The sequence below is a fragment of the Varanus komodoensis genome, unplaced genomic scaffold, assembly GCF_004798865.1.
Source record: "Varanus komodoensis strain SLA01 unplaced genomic scaffold, ASM479886v1 scaffold5, whole genome shotgun sequence".
Classification (NCBI taxonomy): domain Eukaryota; kingdom Metazoa; phylum Chordata; class Lepidosauria; order Squamata; family Varanidae; genus Varanus; species Varanus komodoensis.
In genome coordinates, this window is record NW_025336087.1 from 35,695,667 (window position 1) to 35,714,361 (window position 18,695).

An 18,695-nucleotide genomic window follows, 5' to 3' on the forward strand; every position below is an offset into this window, starting at 1 on the left:
AGAGAGCGCGAGAACGCAGGTGAAGAATAAGAGACACACCTACACATTTGGCTGTTGCATGTGGTCAGGGTCCCCAGAGTTTTGGAATTGTGGGCACATTTGGAATTTTGAAAGATCATCATGAGTGCTCACAAAATCACTGCTATTGGGAGCTTGATAGCTCACAGAATGTCTGCCATAGTAGGCATGGTGATCTCAAAACACCTGCTTCCTATAAAATGAACTGGTGGAACTTATACTAAAACAAGAACAGCAACAACAATAACAAACCCAAGAACTTGCCCATGAACCTTAGAACAAGGCAGAGTTGGGGTTGTGGGCTCCAAAACACAAATCTATTTTTTAACCCAAAGAAAGATGGTATTACAGGCTGCCATCTTCCCAGCTAAATAGTTCTAATTTAAAAAAAATGCAAAATAAAGCAAAATAAAATGCATGGAGACAGGGAGCAATGAAGAAACCAAGAGATGTCCATTGGTATTTATGGGCACCTCACCTCAGTGTTAGGGCATCCACCTGTCTTTCCTAAATGGTGTTCCTAGGTTTGGAAAGTTGCAAAACTCAAAGTGATTTTGCCTCAAAATGATTCAGGGGTGACACAGTTCGGTCGTAGTGCTTCATATGTATTACCCAGAAAACATGGCACATGCAACAATAAGGCTACAAATGCAAGTTACGTATCGATGGATAAAGGCTCTAGGCTGATTAAGTTCAGGCACTCATAAAAGCAGGACTACCCAGCCTCCTCTCATGCTGAATATATCTTTCTTTCATTAATGCCTTGTTGTTTCCTTGAACCACCTTCAATGCCTTTTAACTGTCCTCTCCGTGCTGTGGAGCATAGAGGGAGGTCTTGAACTCCAGGCGATGAATGAGATATGCCATGCTAAGAGTAATTAGTTTATTGACGTCACTTTAGCTTTCAGATCACATTTAACTGAGCTGCTACTCCTTGAAACAGTAGGTCATTTGTAGCACATTATGCAAATGCGAAGACTAATCTTTTGCATAATACATAAGGACTTAGTTTTTGCATTAGCTAATTTATCGTTCTACACAGGAGCTATGAATGCCGATTTTTATTAAGCTCTTCATTAAGTCAAAATTGTAGCTGAAGTAATGTGTGCTACTTTTATATAAGCTATAAATAGTATTATACAATCAGGGGAGGAGAGGGGAAGAAATACATATGTATAGTTTCCAAATGCAATTACTCTTCATTTAAAAACAATCATCTGGTTCTTTCTGGCAGCCTGATCCTATACTCTATTTGTGATGGTCACTACTGGGACCCATGCAAGCTAATTGGTTTTCTGCAATAAACTACGTTATTCAGTAAAATGTCCCATATAGAAGAGATTCTGCAATGGACACAAGAGTTCATGCAATGAACCAGTGGATAACATTCCTCACTGTTGCACAGCAACAGTTCCAATTGCTATGCTTTGGATAACAGTGTTGAATGAGAAAATGTAAAGGTGGTAGGTGAAACTTGCTCTTCAAATGTCATTGGACCAAGTCCTGCCTCCAACCTTATATCTTGATCACACGCTGTTTCCATTACCTGTCCTTAGCAATTGCAAGTGTTTCTGCTGCCAACCATGTGGACTTTTCTTTCCTCTTCTCCTTTGATACATCTATTTGCTTTCTTTCCTAATAATCTCTCAGGTTTTGCCTGCATCTTATTTCATATTATGAAATCATAAGGAGAAGGCCCAAGTAGGAAAAGCTGTGATCTATACTAGCAGGAGATAGCCACAGCACAGACCAAGGTTGTGAAGCAGGGAGAATTCAATAGTGATACTTGTAAAATGGGCACCAGTGTTTGGGGACAGGTTGACCAGCCAGGATCCACTTAGCTGACGTGTTGTATACCCAATGGTAACTTTACAGACTCCCTCTTTTCACCCAAGAGCCCACTAACCTTAACTAGATGGTCAGGAAGAGAAAACAGTCTTACTGAAGGTGGCAGTTTCCAAAGGATTTTTCTGCCAGGAACATGGTCACTCCTTTTGTAATGCAAATATGCTTTAGGTCAGCATCCTATTGCATTCATGTATGTTTGAGTTTAGGGCCAGGCTATAATCTAAAATAGTAAGTAGGAAAAGCAAGACCCACTTTGGTAAAGACCAATACATGAAAAAAACTAGTTCCTTCTTTTGTTGAAGGTATAATCCATCTTCCCTATTTACTGGAATTCCAAAACAATGTTTTCAATCAGAAGCAAATGTTCTACAGCCTAAAGACAAAGACCCACTTGGTTAAGCCAAAACACATCTTTCAAATGCTACAACTGCAACTGCAAGATGAGCTGTCAAGCAACTGGTTTTTCTTTCCTGTACAGCATGGAGAAATCAAAGGAAAATGTGTTTTCATTAAAATAAATTAATGTTTATTAAGATTTTCTGAGAAATGATTTCTTACTTTAGCAAAAGCACATTTTACAAAATAGCTTAAATAATTCATATGTGAAGTTCAGTACAATACATAACATGTAAGTAATGCATTTCCAAACAGAATTCTGTGTTAACTCCTATAGGGTAAATGTAGTTAACAATGGAAAATATCTATTAAATTAAAGTGGTCTTCTGGAACAGTTTCAAACTTAACAATAAAGGGCATGTAAGATTAATACTACACTACATTCCTAGTCATTGCAATACAATGGTATTTCATAGTTCTAACACTTTGATACAACTCAATAAGAGACAACATGAAATTAATATTGGGGGCCAGTTCAAAACAAATAACTCAGCCAATAACTTATGGCTACAATGTGAAGTACCTTCCTTCATTCAGCTTTTGGGATGGTGAACTGGCATTGTCAATGTTCCAGCAAGTTTTAGCTGGTTCATTAAATATATCACATATCAAGAAGTGATAGCATAGCGAAATTGAAACAAAGGGACATATACTGGGAAATACTTTGCCAAGTGGGAAGGGGGTTGAAGGCTTAACAATGTGACATAATTTATCACCAATTCATCAAGATACGTCAGTTCACTGTTTCAAGTGAGGATACAGTGAGCCAGACTCCCTACACAGGCATTCATCGTATCAATTCAAGGCAACACAAGTCCAGTACACCATAGTCTTATTAAGATGTTCAAAGAGCACATGCAGAAATACAGGGTAGGGCGCCTAAAGATGTACCAACTTACTCAGATGTACCAATTTACTCATCCTCACTGCTCCATCCTGACCTTGTGTTGATCAAAAAGGAATAATGTGAAAAATCTTTCTAAGTGCATCCTACTGAATGTTCTTAAAATCCCTCTTTGGGTGTTCTAGTTCAGGTTAGAGCCAGAACATAAGGAGATGCAGGGGGTAAGGTGGTGCACATGTCCCCGTGCTTCCTCTACACTTGATGCCCACACCCATTCTTTATATACTTGACTTAGTCATCCTGTGTTGACAAATAATATGGTATCAAAAGTCCTACTGAAATCAACGCATCTGAAATGCATGGTAACATGATGCAGAATTACAGACTTGTTTTATTAATTTACAATTAAATATTTATGTCTTTTTCCTACCAAAACCCTTTCCCCATTAACCCTAACCCTCTCTGCAATTCAACAGAATCAAGCTATGTTCGAATTCCAATCATCTACATTCAATGAGCCCAGTGAAAGGTTATCAAAATGGCAATCCATTTGTTTGTTTGTTTGTTTGTTTCCAACTCCATCTAGGCTTTCATTCAGCAGGAATTTCCAAGAAAAACGGTATTGGCATGCAATCCTACCAGCCAGTTCATCAAATACTTTTTAAATACTTTGATGTGTTTAGCGGTTTGCATATTAAGTACTTTGCTGTATTGACAACCCCCTAGCTAGCTGGTTTGGTACTCATCTCTTACCTTCATTAGGAACAGCCATGTTACCTTTGACTAGTGTACAAGCTTAGATTTTGCTGCTGGTCTTTAGGGGCTCCAGTGCATCCAGAAGGACATATTATTTTCAATGCAAAGGGTGCACTTCCCACAAACAAATGGAAAATCTCCCTTGCTGCACTGTGTGCAACATGCTGTGTGCAATGCAGAGTGCAATGCACAAGAATACCGAGAGCTGTAAACTCAATCATCTGGAGAGTACCAGGTTGAGGAAGGCTGGCACAATCCTTTTCTAGACATGGTGATGAACAAAGGAAGTTTTCCATGAGCTTATAATGTATGACCCCTGAATCGTGGCATTTCCTTGCACTACCAGTCTTCAGGGTCCCTGCTTTAATCTCTTCCAATCTCTTGATTGCAACTGTGAGATCAGTCATGATGATTCCCATTTAACAGATCAGGAAGTGATGTTAAAGGATATACTGGCTTGTATTCAGTTATATAATGCATACCTAAGTATGACTTTGAACATTTCTAGTGCTAGAGTATAGCTTTCACTAGACTATATTGACTCACCTCTATAATTACAGTGAGGAAAATGCCCTCCTTTGAGGGAGTTGCACAATTATAGTGCTATAGTTGTGTAACCACCTTCTGTTGGAAGTGGCTTCCTCCAACAGAAGAACTCTTCCTGTGATGAATGGGCTCGTTGTGTTAGAAGAAGAGAAACTGGAACCTACCCACAGAGTCTTCTGAAGGCAAAAGAAGGGCACGTGTCATATCCCCTGCCTTGCACCTCATAAATGCATTGAGAAGTCACACATACTAGAAAATAAAAATAAAAGAAAATAGACAGATAGCTCCCTGCTGTTCTCAGATGCATCATATTTACTTTTGAACATTCACAGTCAAAGGTGTGTAGAAAACCCCCAACACACTCACACTGCCTGTTGATGTACATGAGTCCCAGGCTGCCCCCATGGAGAATGTACAAGAACCCATGCCAGATCAGAAAAAGGGACCATCCAGCTCGGCTTCTGTCCTCACAATGGGCAACCGGCTGGCCACAGGATCTCACAAGAAGGCTGGTAGAGCAGCACCATCCCAGTCACACTGGCAGTGAAGGTGGCACACAGCCATCAGGATTAATAGCCACACACGGATTTCTCCTACGTGAATTTGTCCAATCCCCCTTTAAGGTCATTACAATTAGGTGTCCTTCCCTGAAACTTGTGGAAGTGAAATCCACAGTTTAACTATGTGCTGTGTGAAGAAATGTTTCCTTTTACCTGTCCTGGCTGTCCCACCTATCAGCTCCAAGGGAAGGAAGCAGTTTGGCTTGATCGACTCTTTTATGACTTCTTTAATATGTTCAGTGGCCTCTTATTAAAAAGTAGTACCAATCATTCCAACTACCCTGTATAAATGACAAGACCTCATGTATGTATTAGCCAGATAAACAGCCTAATACTAGTAAAATGGACTGTGAAAACAGCTCAGGGATCTGGCCCTGTGCCCAACTTTGCAAAATGTTTATTAAATTATTAAAATTTATAACCTGATAACATGCTTATAAAATTTATTTCAGCTGTAAAACTTTTTTAAGTTTTGGAGAAACAATAAAGTTTGTTTAATAATCCCTTAATCTTATACCCAACTTTCTCCAGAATTTTTTCAAAGGCACCTCATAAATAACAATTTATTCTGCATTAGAGAAACACTAAAATAAACAGTTCATGAGATTTTGTCAGATGCATTTATCTTGTTGAGTTAGCCAGGAAACACAACACATCCACAAATGACCCTTACGCACTAAAGCCTGGCCATCACATGAAGAAAATAATAATAAAAAGATTATCTGCCAATGATAACATCTGAATATTTTGCTTTCCTTTCACCAAGGATTCTGGACAAATGACTATACAGTTTGTGTATGCACATGTGTGTGCATGCTACAATTCTTTCAGCTGTGTATAAACAGGGCATAATTCTACTCAAAGAAAGTATATACAGTCAAAAGAGTTTTTCCCATTTTTAAATGTTTCATTGACTTAATCCTGAACAATAGAAAATAATTACGTCACAAAATGCCTGCCATTAATAAAATAACACAAGTAACCTTGGCAAACATAAAGCTGAGTCAAAAAATCCATGTTATCCTAATATAACCAAATAACATAAATTTACACAAGAATCCTATTGTCCCTGTGAGAAAATATAGAGCCCTCCTTTCAAAAACTGTAAACATTCCCACAACTCTGTGATCTATTCCCTCCCTTTGCACCTTCTCAGTTGTTGCAAAAAGGACCAGTGGTGGCTGCTTTCCAAGGTTGAAAATGCAAACCTTGGTTGATGTCCTAGAGAGTGAAAAGGAGGCAAAACTATGGGTGGGAGGAGAAACAAGAGGCTAGGATCCACTGCATCCTCTGGCATCTCCAGCCCCAGCCCTGGCAGTTCAGGTTGTGCCCCCTGATTTCGGGAAGGTCGTGTCAACTGTGAAAAACTCACAGGCAGACTCAGAACTACTGGCATACTACACAGGCATACTATGGCAGCAGGTTTTGATGCAATTAAGCCTCGTACTAGTTCAGCATGTCATGCTAGCCCCATTGAAACAGATAAACCTGTCTCATCACCTTTGATTTCTTCTGTGCCTGCAGAATTGTCGCAGGTCTCCATTCATTCTGCAATACCCAGTTCAATTGGATGTCAAGGAACCAGTGGATCCAGCTGCAATGGGTATAGCCCATGCCACGGGGGCATCATCTTCAGCTGCCCACCTGTCAGTGCCTGTGGTCATCTCCAAGCCACAGGCTTATATTGGTGTGTAGGAAGGATGAAGTCTTCCACTTTCTTTGTCAGTTGGGCCATCAGTAGGGATATGGGAGTTGCCACCATGGTTGCAAGGGTTCACTGGTCTTTGTCCCATACCAGATGGGCCCTGCCACCATTATTCCTTCAGCAGTGCCATCATCTCAGGTGAACATATCTGCTAGATCTGGGACCATAGCTTTCACCCTGAAAGCAGAAGCTATGTTTCTGCTACAGTGTCGTCTCTTATGGTGACTGGAGATTCAGCAGACATGCCCATTTGACCATTGGTCTCCTTCATTTGGGAGTCAGGTCACTCAGCAAGCATGAATTCAGCTTGTAAGTTTAGAAGATTATACTACCAAGCACCTGCTCAAAGAGTAGTAACCTTCATCATTCCCAACCTTTGAGACTTGTCTAAGAGTAAATATGGTGCAAGTTTGTCTGTCTCTTTATCTCTGTCCCACTTTCATTTCAAATTACACTTGTTTGCTAGTTTGCATGATGGCTGTTTGAACAGTACAGCTCATTTGTAGTAGTTCTAGGCTGTATTATTTGTGTGTGGGTCTTCTAATGTTTGCTATATATTAATGGTTTATAATGACCCAGTTTGCATAATCACCATGGATTAAACTAACTGCCTTTGGACTAATTAGCATCCTAGGTGCAGCTTGTGTTATCCAAACACTGGTAACATGGCTTGTTTGAGAGGAAAAGAACCTTCAAACTATCTATGATGTCCATTATCCATAATCTGTAATACATGATCAAATAGTAATGGTGTGTTGTTGAGTTGTTTGAGGATTGTTTCCCCCTCAAACAAGTCATGTTGACCAGATTCAGATAATACAAGATCCAAGTGAGCAATTAGACAAACCTAAGGCATTTATGGCAGTATAGATAAGCTGTCACAACTGGTTTAATCCATGGTAATCATGTGAATTTGGTCATGGTTAGTTTTCAATATGATATTCTAACAGTATGCTCTTCTGATTAAGAGGTAGCATACTTCTTGTGTTGCCTTAAAGATAAAATTGCATGGTTGCACATGTTTTTTCCAAGGGCTTTTTGTACTTAGAAGATAGGTAGTTTAAACAAAATTTGCCTTGTATATATGTGTGACATTGTTGGTTATTAACCAAAGATTTTTTTTTCACATATATGACCTCTTGAGTTTCATGTACAAATGCTAGTTTATTAATGAAAATTATTGAAAGAATGTGCTTTAATATGGTTTAGCAAGAGAGCGTATTGCAATAGCTTTTGCTCATTTTCTGATTATCTCATTCTATTTATCTTTCTGTATGTTATTTCATGTGGCTGAGAAAGGGTTTCCAAAAAATGTTGAATTCTTTCCTAAAGAGAAACCATGAAATGAATCTGGAAACTTCTACATGCAAAACGTGTAGTGTAAGTGAACTACAAATCCTCGTTCCCTATCTACTGTTGGACAGTAAAGAAAGCAGATTGCTCACTGCAAATCAAGGGCATGGGCACCAGGAAAAGGTTATATCTTTCTTAAAGGTGTCACTTAATGAGAGCTCAACTCAGCAAGAGTTTTACATGATAGCCTTTTGGAAAAGTAATACACACTTGGCTCTTAAAGTTAGTGGAAACACCCACCGCCCCCGCAGTGCATACGCCAGCCCCCTGTGTTCTACCTGGGTCTTTCCTCCCTTTTAGTTTTAAGGGAGTGGTAGGTGGCATCACTGCTAGTCTTAATCACTACCATATACAACAAATGAGAGTTTCCAGCTTTTGTCCAGTATAAGCAACGTGCATACTTAGTCTGGATGATATAAATCAAGTTCATTGGACATAAATATCCAGGGCCCTGCAGACTTCAGCAACCAGGAAACCTAACAGCATTCAGGTAAAGCCTTTTTTCATTTAGAAATGTTCCATGTTTTTATTATCTGTATTAAGGACAGATGTGTTTTGTTAGTGTTACAGTTACCATTTTTCAAATTTATTGCTGACATTTTATATACTATGCCCCAAGGTTCTTCCTAAGTCTGAAATAAACAGACTGTCTCCTTTAAGAGGAATCTGAGAATTAAATGTATTCTAGAGATATAATATAATTTTTTAAAAACCCTGAACAAACAAGAACATGGGGGTGGGCTATGTACTGTTGTTCAAATCTTTTTTCTTTAGAATGTTTTCCACATATTCATTAGAAATTTTATAGCTTTCTTTAGGACATAGTTCCACCTTGCTTTAATTTGCCCTCTGCTTAACTATTTGGGATGAAACTAACTTGTGGAAAATTCCAAAGCTCAATGGACTTCACAAACGGATAAAAACTATCACCACAGAAACCTTTTAAGGGGTTGTATCTTCCATTTTATTACACAAATGTACAAGATGAATGAATGAATGTACATTCATTATCTAGATTCTCATCAGGAATTTAGAAAACACAATTTCCTTAAACATCCCATGTTTTATAACTTTCCTAATAACAATTCCTAATTCTAACAAATGGTTATGCTATATCATTTACTGTGTTATTCCAAAATATAATGAAGTTCATCTTTTAACAAGATCCTGTAATCTACCACCTCTTGCACTAATATTAGTTAACTTGGCTGCATAAGCCATATCTAAACCTCACATAGCATTCAGTCAAAAAGGGAAGATTAATCTTTTCCTGTTACATTTAATAACCAAATGAACGTGAATTAATAAATATACCATCATTTCAACATCTTGGAGTAACAGTACATCTTGACAAAATAAAACAGTATCACTAGAGGATCAACTGGTAATGTATAACCTATTATATGTTCTATTTCCTTAATAACTGTAATCCAGGATGTCCTTATTTTAGGGCATGCCACTAAAACATGAAAAACTTCTGCTTGGGGAAAATCACACCTTAAGTATATCTTTTCAGTAACAGATGCTGTTAGATTTTCCACACCTCCTTACTTCGGATGTTAATTTGTGTTTTGCTTTACATTAGCATTAAGTTTGCTGCAGTTTTGTTGTCTCCACTTTCTCCAAAGTAAGATCATTATCACAAATAACTTCTTACTTTTCCCCAGAGATAGTATGTTAAATAATTTCCTGGGAAGTGGTAAAATTATTTCCAATAGACTTCAACATGTAGAAAAAAACATAGCATTTGGCCGTATGAACCAGCAGTTGTTTTAGCCAACTGCAGGTCACCACCGAAGGAAAGGTTTTAAAAGCAAGGTCCTCAGTCAAAAGGTTTTCCCCACCCATTGGCACCCAACCTATCAATCCAATCTCTAAGGCAGAAATCTTTCCTTTCCTTCCTGGCTTCACGGCCTTTTAATGGGAGATACTGAACCTGGAACCATGTTTTCTCCACCCTTTCGTCTTTACTTTTACTCTGGTACAGGAGATGTTAATGTGGAAAGAATAACTCCATGGTGACTGGTAAATACAATGCCAGGCCTTGGAACAGAGCTTAGGGTTGCCCTTTGTTCATAGCTTGACTAATATGACTCTGAAACCAACTTGATGGAGATGGTGGAGGGGGTAGAGCCAGCCACGGGGCTGCCAACATGTGCCTCAAGAGGAAAGCATTACATAACCTAAAGTCATTGCATTCTTTGTGATCAATCAGCAGTTGTGCAGAATAGTACTCTAAAAACTAGATGATCACCTAGGAAGAAGGGCTGGTATTTTCCACCCTTTTCTCCTTTCCCTATCAAAATATAGCACTATTTTTGATACCTCATGCAATGGATTCTGCAGGAGGTGGTGCCAAACTTGCAGGAAGAAGCTAGAAACAGAAAAACTCCTCCAGTGAGATGATTCTGGTGGATCCCAGTTTCCATGGCTCTTCCCTTCATGTTTTTCCAGTGGATCCATTCCTATTCCAATTCAGCGTGGAAATACATTAAACTTGCGGCTGTTGCTTAATTCTTTTGCTTTACTAGACATTATTAGGTAGATACATAATATGTGAAATAAGCAATTTGGTAGCAAATAGAAGTCTCTGGTTAGGTAAGTAGTACCAGAATCTGACAAACTCACCATCCTGTGGTTCAAATAGCTAATGGGGAAAAAGAAACATATCTGGTATATCTGGAAAAAAAAAAAAAAAAAAGCTGCCCCTGTCTCTTTGCAGCAAGCAGCATCAGAGAAAGGAAGATACTGAGCTTACTTACAATAGCAGAACAGCTTTTCTCCCTTTCTCATAATACCAAGACTTGTGGTTACCTAACTAAGCTGATTGGCAAATGCTCAGTGAAAGGCTCAAGGCAGTCATTCTCCATGAAGTCCATAATTAATTTACACAGGATTGTTGCCGCAAGCTTGTGGTGATGGCCAGAAGTTTAGGTACTGTTAAAAGGCTGTTCAACCAATTCAGAGAGGATAAAGTGATCAGTGGCTGCGATTCTTGATGGCTACATGCTCAGAGGAAGTCTATGCTACTAAGTCCAGTAGATGGGAAACAGCCCCGAAGTGAACAGCTGGAAGCCTTGCAGCAGGACATGATACCCCCCGAGGCATTTGGTCAACCACTTTAGAAAGAAGGTTTCCCAGGATCTCTGGTCTGATCCAGCAGGCTCATCTAAGATCCAGCAGGCTCGTCATCAAAGGAAATAAGCCACATAAGACTCCCCATCTCTCATGGTCTAGCTGTAGAATTTCATCTGTGGATGATCCGCTGTCCAATAGTATGACAGCATATGCAGAAAAATTTCTCCCACCTTTCTCTGACTGCCTCAGCTGCCATTTTCTTTCACTCCCATATCATAGTTAATAGGTGTGGGGAAGCCTCCACTGATGTCAATGGATAGTTTTCCTCTTCTTTGATTTCTGTGCAGGCAGGCAGAATTTGAGGATGCAGTGAGAGGGAGAGCAGCTGAATCCTCCTGTCCACTCTGCCATGATTTCAGTTTGAATTGGTAGAGTGGGAGAGGAGAATTCGAATTCGAAGTCCACTATGCACGCTTACCATAGAGTAGTTATAGAATTATTTATTTTATTTATTTATTTTCCGATTTATATCCTGCCTTTTTCCTACAAAGGGCTCAAGGCAGCTTACATCCTCCTCCTCCTCCATCTTATCCCCACAACAACCCTGTGAGGTAGGTTGGGCTGAGAGTCTGTGACTGGCCCAAAGTCACCCAGTCGGCTCCATGGCTGAACGGGGATGAGAACCCAGATCATCTGAGTCCCAGTCCCATGCTCTTTACCTCAGCTACATGCTACACAATTAATATGGCATGCATTTGTCTCTAGCAACTGTTTTCTTCTTGAGGTTATGTCATATTTTTTTCTTAAAAGGAAAAAATGACACCTTGACAGGGCATTGGTAGTAAAATCCTGTGATGCACAAAGTATCACCTGAAGCAAAACATCCAGTTAGCTCATGGAGAAGTCATTCATTCCTGCACTGGGAAGGTTAACCAAAATCGATTCAAAACAAAAATGTGTCACATTCATATATAGAATTTGGAGCAACACCTTTGATTTCACCTTCTGCTGAACAGGATTGGAACTGATTCTAGCTTTGAAAGAATGCCTCGAATTGCTTATGCAATTGCCATGGTATTAGGTGAAGAGTGTGGCCGCAATTCTTCCATTGCATCGCCACCACCCAGTCCCACATCCTCCATGGACTGAGCAGAGAGGATCTGAATCAGGAAGAATGCTGTTGACAATGTAGAACATGCTCTCATCATGTAGGATGATGGATCCACTTCATATCTTTCCCCTCCAGTATACAGGGTCTGGAGAACAGCTGCCGGAGCATGTGACAGTGGGAAACAGGCCAGGGAGCACATTCCTACTCTTTCCCTTTACTATCAGCAGGAATAGGGCATAAACTAGATTTGGAGAAGAAATTTGGCCAGTCTGCCTTTTAACATAATGAAAAAGTAGCAATTTTTGTACTTTGGTCCCATGATGGGAGTTGAAACTCAGTTATTCTTTGAAATTCACTCTTTCCCAAATTTTGCTAGTGTGATGCATTTTTTACATGATTGTTTATAAAATATGCATATCTGGAGCCCCTAATCAAAGAGATGCATGTATTATAAACAATCATGTTAAAAATGCATTGCACTAGCAAAATTGCTTACAGAAATGAGTGCATCAGTATATTATGTGCATGTATGTCCACAGATATTATCAAAGTTTGAAAAGGCATCCACATAAGACTGTAAAAATGCGAAACTAGGAAAGAACTGAAACAGATTCATCCTTCCTTAGCATGAGTCGCACCTGATAAAACTGTGTCTCTTTGGGGTCCTAGGAACTTTCCTCTGTTCCTCTGTCCTCCTCCAAGATCAAAGAATGTAGATGAAAAGGGAAGAGGGATGCTGTCAACCTGCTGATAGTCTTGGGGAGGAGATGGCATTGTTCCCGTGTTTGTGCTGTAAAAGAGATGCAAGACATTAACTGCACTCCAAGAAGAGATAAGCAGGATGCTGCACATAAAAGAAGTCCAATGTCTTTGATTCTCACAATTAGAAGAAATCCGACTTGTGTGTTTCCCACCATCTTGCTTTCACCAACTTCTGGAAAGGGGGCTTTTATTGAGCCTGGTTTCCTAGCAACTCAGAAAGGCTAGTGGTCAATGCAAGGCAAACAAATGTTCTGAATCCTGAGCTGTGCCTTTCCCTTGGTGTTTCTCAATGGGTTAAAAGCAACAGGCATCGGTTTTGAGACAAAGCAATAATCCTTACCATGAAGAGCAAGGAGGAGCAAGCATATCCTCATATTTCAGCTGGGTAATTTATTGCTGTTAAGACGGACCTTCAGCCCTGGACGCGAAGGGGAAAAAAATCAATATTAATCCACTCATACTTGTAATGGAAGGATGTGGTCACATAAAGTACAGCTTGAGCATGCCAGCCTGAAGCCAGAGCCTGAAGACAGATTCTTGTACATCTGCTATGGAAACAACAGACCATAACATTGTATTTGATATGGAAAAATCAATCACACCGTTACTAGCTAGAAAGTCTAAGACAAGAATATAAAGTGCTTCAAGCCGTTGTTAAACAGAAGAGGTTTCATGATTATTTAATCACTTTAGAGGTCAAACCAATTAAAATATCATCTGTCAATAGTCTCTCTAAGATTTGTTTGCTCTGGGAATAAATGTTTTTTGTGGTATCTGTTGTTCTTGATTTAAATGGTGATGCCCTCAAAGTAATAAACAGCAAAAGAAAACCAGGCCTGCCATGAAATACAATATGGTTGCTCAACTGGAAGTAACTCAACATTTTCACAGTGTGGACTAAATGAGAATTCATAATATTTTTCTTCAGTTTTATCTTCCATAAATGTAAGTAGTTTCCAGTGAAAAGCAGACATGTTTATGAGAGTTTCGGTCTTCTTCACTCATCCAGACCTCTATCCCACCAGCAACATATGAATGCATGCTGAAGTATCACCCCCTAAACAAAACCCTTTCCCCTCCCAATTTTGCTGACAACCAAGAGGTGGCACAAGAAACCCCATGGAAATCTTCTCCCTATATCTTCTATTACCTGTTGTTTATGTACATTCATTAATTCCACAATAGAAGAGCCAGTGGGTGATTTTTACAGGCAGCAACATCCCCTGTTTTATCTTTGTGACTATTTCTTAAATCCCAATGACCACTGTTTCCTTGGGGCATTTGGCATGTTCAGATGCACCACTGGGAAATGCTGGAAGCTGTAGGACTTTTTCTGATAAAGTTTCTGATGAAAATGAAAGTAGGTTCAGTAAGTTTTATGGAACATGGTCTTACTTCTAAGTAAACATGCATAGGAACAGGAAGAGAGTGTGCAAAAGGAGTTTCCTGCATGCCTTACTTCCTACAAGCCTTTCCTGCCCTTAACTTACTCTACCTGTTTTAGTAGTTCTATTCATTTTTTCTGTAACTGAATAAAGCAAGCTAAAGGAAAAGGAACTGCTCTGGTGAAGGGCCCTTTCCATCATCATATTTATTACTTGCTGCTTGAGGAGGGTGACAGTCTGAAGAGCAGACTTTCCTGTGTCCCTAGAGGCAAATTAATATATTTGTTTCCTAGATGATAACGTGAGGCTTATGCATGTACATGCAGAGGTAAACTTGTATTCAGTGTGTATTATGCACAGATAAATGTGCATAGAATCACAGCCTTCACATTTATCAACGGGATATTATTAGGCAAAATGGATGTCATAATGAATACTGTGCAGAGTACCTTTTGAATAGCTAAATATATATATATATCTTATTTTCCATTTTTAAATAGATTGGTAATCTTTTTTTTTGTGGGGGGGGGAGGCAAAATGTTTATGTCAGAAAAAGAAAAGCCTGAAGAGAAACAATGGACAGTGTTTTGTTGTTTATTGATTGATTGATTTCATTTCTATACCAATAGCCAATGGCAGTGGAAGTTGTTCCTTCTCCTTCTCCTTCTCTTGATCACTTTGTGCTCTTCCAAATGAATCAGTTCTGGGAAATAATTCCATGATCCAGACTTCATTGTGCTGACTATTTTACAACAAAGCTGTTTCGTTTTCTGGTCATGAGCTGCCTCTGTGACCAAACGATGGATGGCCAGCACTGCTTTTGTCAGGTTTGGACAAGGGAATCAATAAAAAGACACAGCCCAGGCTCAATGTGAACAGACACCACTAATATGACTGGCCTTTGGGGACCCACAGAAGTGTGGAACTGCTTTTCCATGTTAATTTCTCTCCAGCACCCTTGAGGTTATCACCTTCTTTGGCCTCTGTTAATTAAAAACTGCCTCTTGTTACAGCTCTTTGGCAGACATTTTCCTCATGTCAACCAATTTTGCTGGCTGCTGAGAGAGGAAATTACAAGTGGGAGGCTTATGTGATAGTTCTAGCAAAAACACTGCCCAAATTCTATTTTGTCAACCTTGCTTTCTAGGAAAATAAAGCCTAGTTCTTATTTTAAAAATAGCAGGCCATAAACTTACAGAGGCTGGGCAATAAGTAATGCCACTGTACAAAATTCATGTTATTTTTGTTGTTGGTGGTAATGGTGGTGTTCTTCAGAAAAGACAGCTGTTTAGAACTGCACAAGAAATTGAAAATGCATTTCCTGCATACTATTCACACATGCTAGTTCCTGGACAATTTAAAGTGCATCAAAATATAATGGAAGTGCTTATATTATATTATATTATATTGATCAATCACAATGAAATCTCTTGGGAGAGAATTTTTAGATGTGCATAAAATGAGCATCTGCTTATGTTTATGCATTTATTTGATTATTATTTAATAACTTATATACCACCTAACATGTTTTAAAGTATCTCTAATATTTGTTTTGGTACTCTTCTTAACTATAGTGAAATCATCCTGAGTCAAATGTTTTTGTAAGGTGGCCCCTATTTTGGCCTGGTCAACTTGCCGTGTTGCTGAACTCTACTCTTAAGGAAGTTTCAGTAACACTATTAAAATTGTCCCTTTTGTACATGAAAACTACACCACATAAATGGCTTAACAGTCACACTGCTAATAAAACTTGAAATTAGTTTGACAATGGAATCTAGTATTATCTTAATTCTTGACAAGTATTGTAGCCTTGACTTTGATCCAACAAATGTACTATTTTCATAATTCAAACAGACAGTGATTACAAATAGATTTATATATTCTGTACTCGCAATGATTGCTGTAGTGGTTATGATGCGGTACATGGACTCAGGTTCTGGCACCTGCGAAGCTATGATATTCACAAGGGGATGCTATTGTTGTGAGGATAAAATAGGGAGGAGGAGGAGGATGCCCATTTAAACTGGCCTGGATTCTTTGCAAGGTGAGGTATTGGGTATAAGTGTATTGTAGTAATAGTAGCAGTAGTAGTAATGACTAAACTAGCAAACTGCCATCTTTGCACATGCTCGGTTGTTTATTCCTTTAATACTTAAGCATCCAAAGGAAATGATATGTCCCATTTGCAATGCACTTAGGCAGAATGGTTTTACTTTAACCTTTCAGCTACTCTTTGCCAAAAGAACTAATCACTTTATAAGCATGGAATTGAATCTATGCAATAAGCAATCATTTGAAGAGTGGTAGCAAAATGTTGGGCTGACAATGAACAGGACTGTGTTGTTGTTACTGTTTCCCTCATTCCACTTCCACAGCTATTCAGCATCTCCCATGGCTCCCTGCTGAACTGCCCCAGAGGCAAAGGCAGCAAACGTGATAACAGCCAATCAGAGAAGGATGACTTGTGATGTATAATGTCATGATGCATAAGATGGAAAAGAACGCCATATTGCATGTGCCACATTCCCCTTGCTCTTTGAGGACACACACACATAGAAAACACACAATTAGGAAAACTATGAATATCTTCAAACATGGAATAAGGGAGAATATCTGTCCAAGTGGATACCGCCAGATTTGTAACTCAGTCAGCAAATTATGAATTATGACAGAACCAGTTCACCCATTGCTACTTAAGGTCATAAAAAGCAGCCACCATGCATTTTGGTTTCTTGACACATGAGGAGAGCTCTGTCACACATGTATGTAAGAAAATCTCTTTCATTCAACTTTTGAGCATGTTAAATCACCAAAGCAACACTCCTATACTCTTACCAAGAGTAAGTTTTATTTAATTTGATGGAATGTACTTTTGAGGAGGCATGGATAGGACCGAGTTGTAAACTGATTTAGACACTGTCATAGCTAGAACTAAGTTCATGGTTTGTGGAAAAACAAAAATGCATATTCATATATGGGAAGTGATTTCTACAATGCCCATATTATGTTCTGAGGTTCTGCCCTTCATGAAACATTGATCTTTGGAAACATTTTACACACAGCAGTAGGAAACTGTTGATGAAATTTGAAATTAAACATAATTCACTTCTAGATGGAGGAAACTCTCTTGTGTAATGCTTCCTCTAAAGCAGTGCTTCTTAATGATTTATTTCCTTGTAGACACGGAAAATAGTAGAACTGCACACATTCATCAGTCACATGTGTTGCACAGGGAAGAGCTGTGAATATGTGTTGACAAGTATCCTATTGTTTTCTGAGAATCTGCATGAGTTTTCACTCAGTGATGTAAAATGGAAAGTAGGAACGCTCTAAGATCTTGATCTTTCTTAGCATCATCCTCAAAATCCTACAGGTACAACAGAAGCTAACAAGCATCCAATCCTTTGCACATTAAACAGAAAAATATCTTAGGGCACAACCCTTTGGCTGGTAGGTGTGATCTGGTCTGGACTTGACATCTTCACCAGTGATCTGGAGGGTTCATTAAGTTGACACATAGCTACTTGGAGCTCCTGAAGGTATCATCTTATCCCGGTAAGGTTCCAGCCCTGATTAGTCTTGCAGCAAGAACATACATTTTAATTGACCAGTAGGCAGAATAAGATAAATCAGCTTTAATGCTGAAGCTGGCTGAAAATGTTTACTATACAATTTCTAGGTGCTGTACTGAGGATTCTGTGCCACTCTGTGGCTAGTACTGCTTTCTGCATTCCTGCTTCTGTACCTCTAAAGTAAAAATGAATATTTCAAGAGCCACACTGGATTAGATCGAGGGTCCAGTGGTCCAGAGTTCTTGTTCCACTGTGGCCGACCACAAGTAAGACATCCAGGCAGTAGCATCTTCCTGCTTTTGTTCTTCAATGACTTGCATTATTTATGTATTTATTTAGTTCATGTTTATGCAGCCCAATAGGCATACTGCTTCTGATAATGGTGATAGCATATAGTGTAGCTCTCATGACTATAAGCCATGTCTGCCTGATAGTCCATGTCTACATGTTGGTGGTCATTGCTGCATCCTGCGGTTGAAGATCTCCGAACCATGTGCGTCATAAAGGAGTGTTTTCTTTCATTTCTGTAGTTGATGAGGAATGAGACATGATGGAAAAGGCAGAAGAGATGGGAGTATAAAAAGATAAAGAAACGTTGGGTGAGGGAGTAAATTGAATGCAAGGGAGGCTTGCTCAGAGAAGCAAGAAAATAAGAGAACAATGTGTTGTGGAGACACAGCATTGAAGAAAAACAGAGATAAGTGGAAACAGAACAAAACTGGAAAATAGAATTAGGACTGTGCACCACTTCTGGTAAGAAA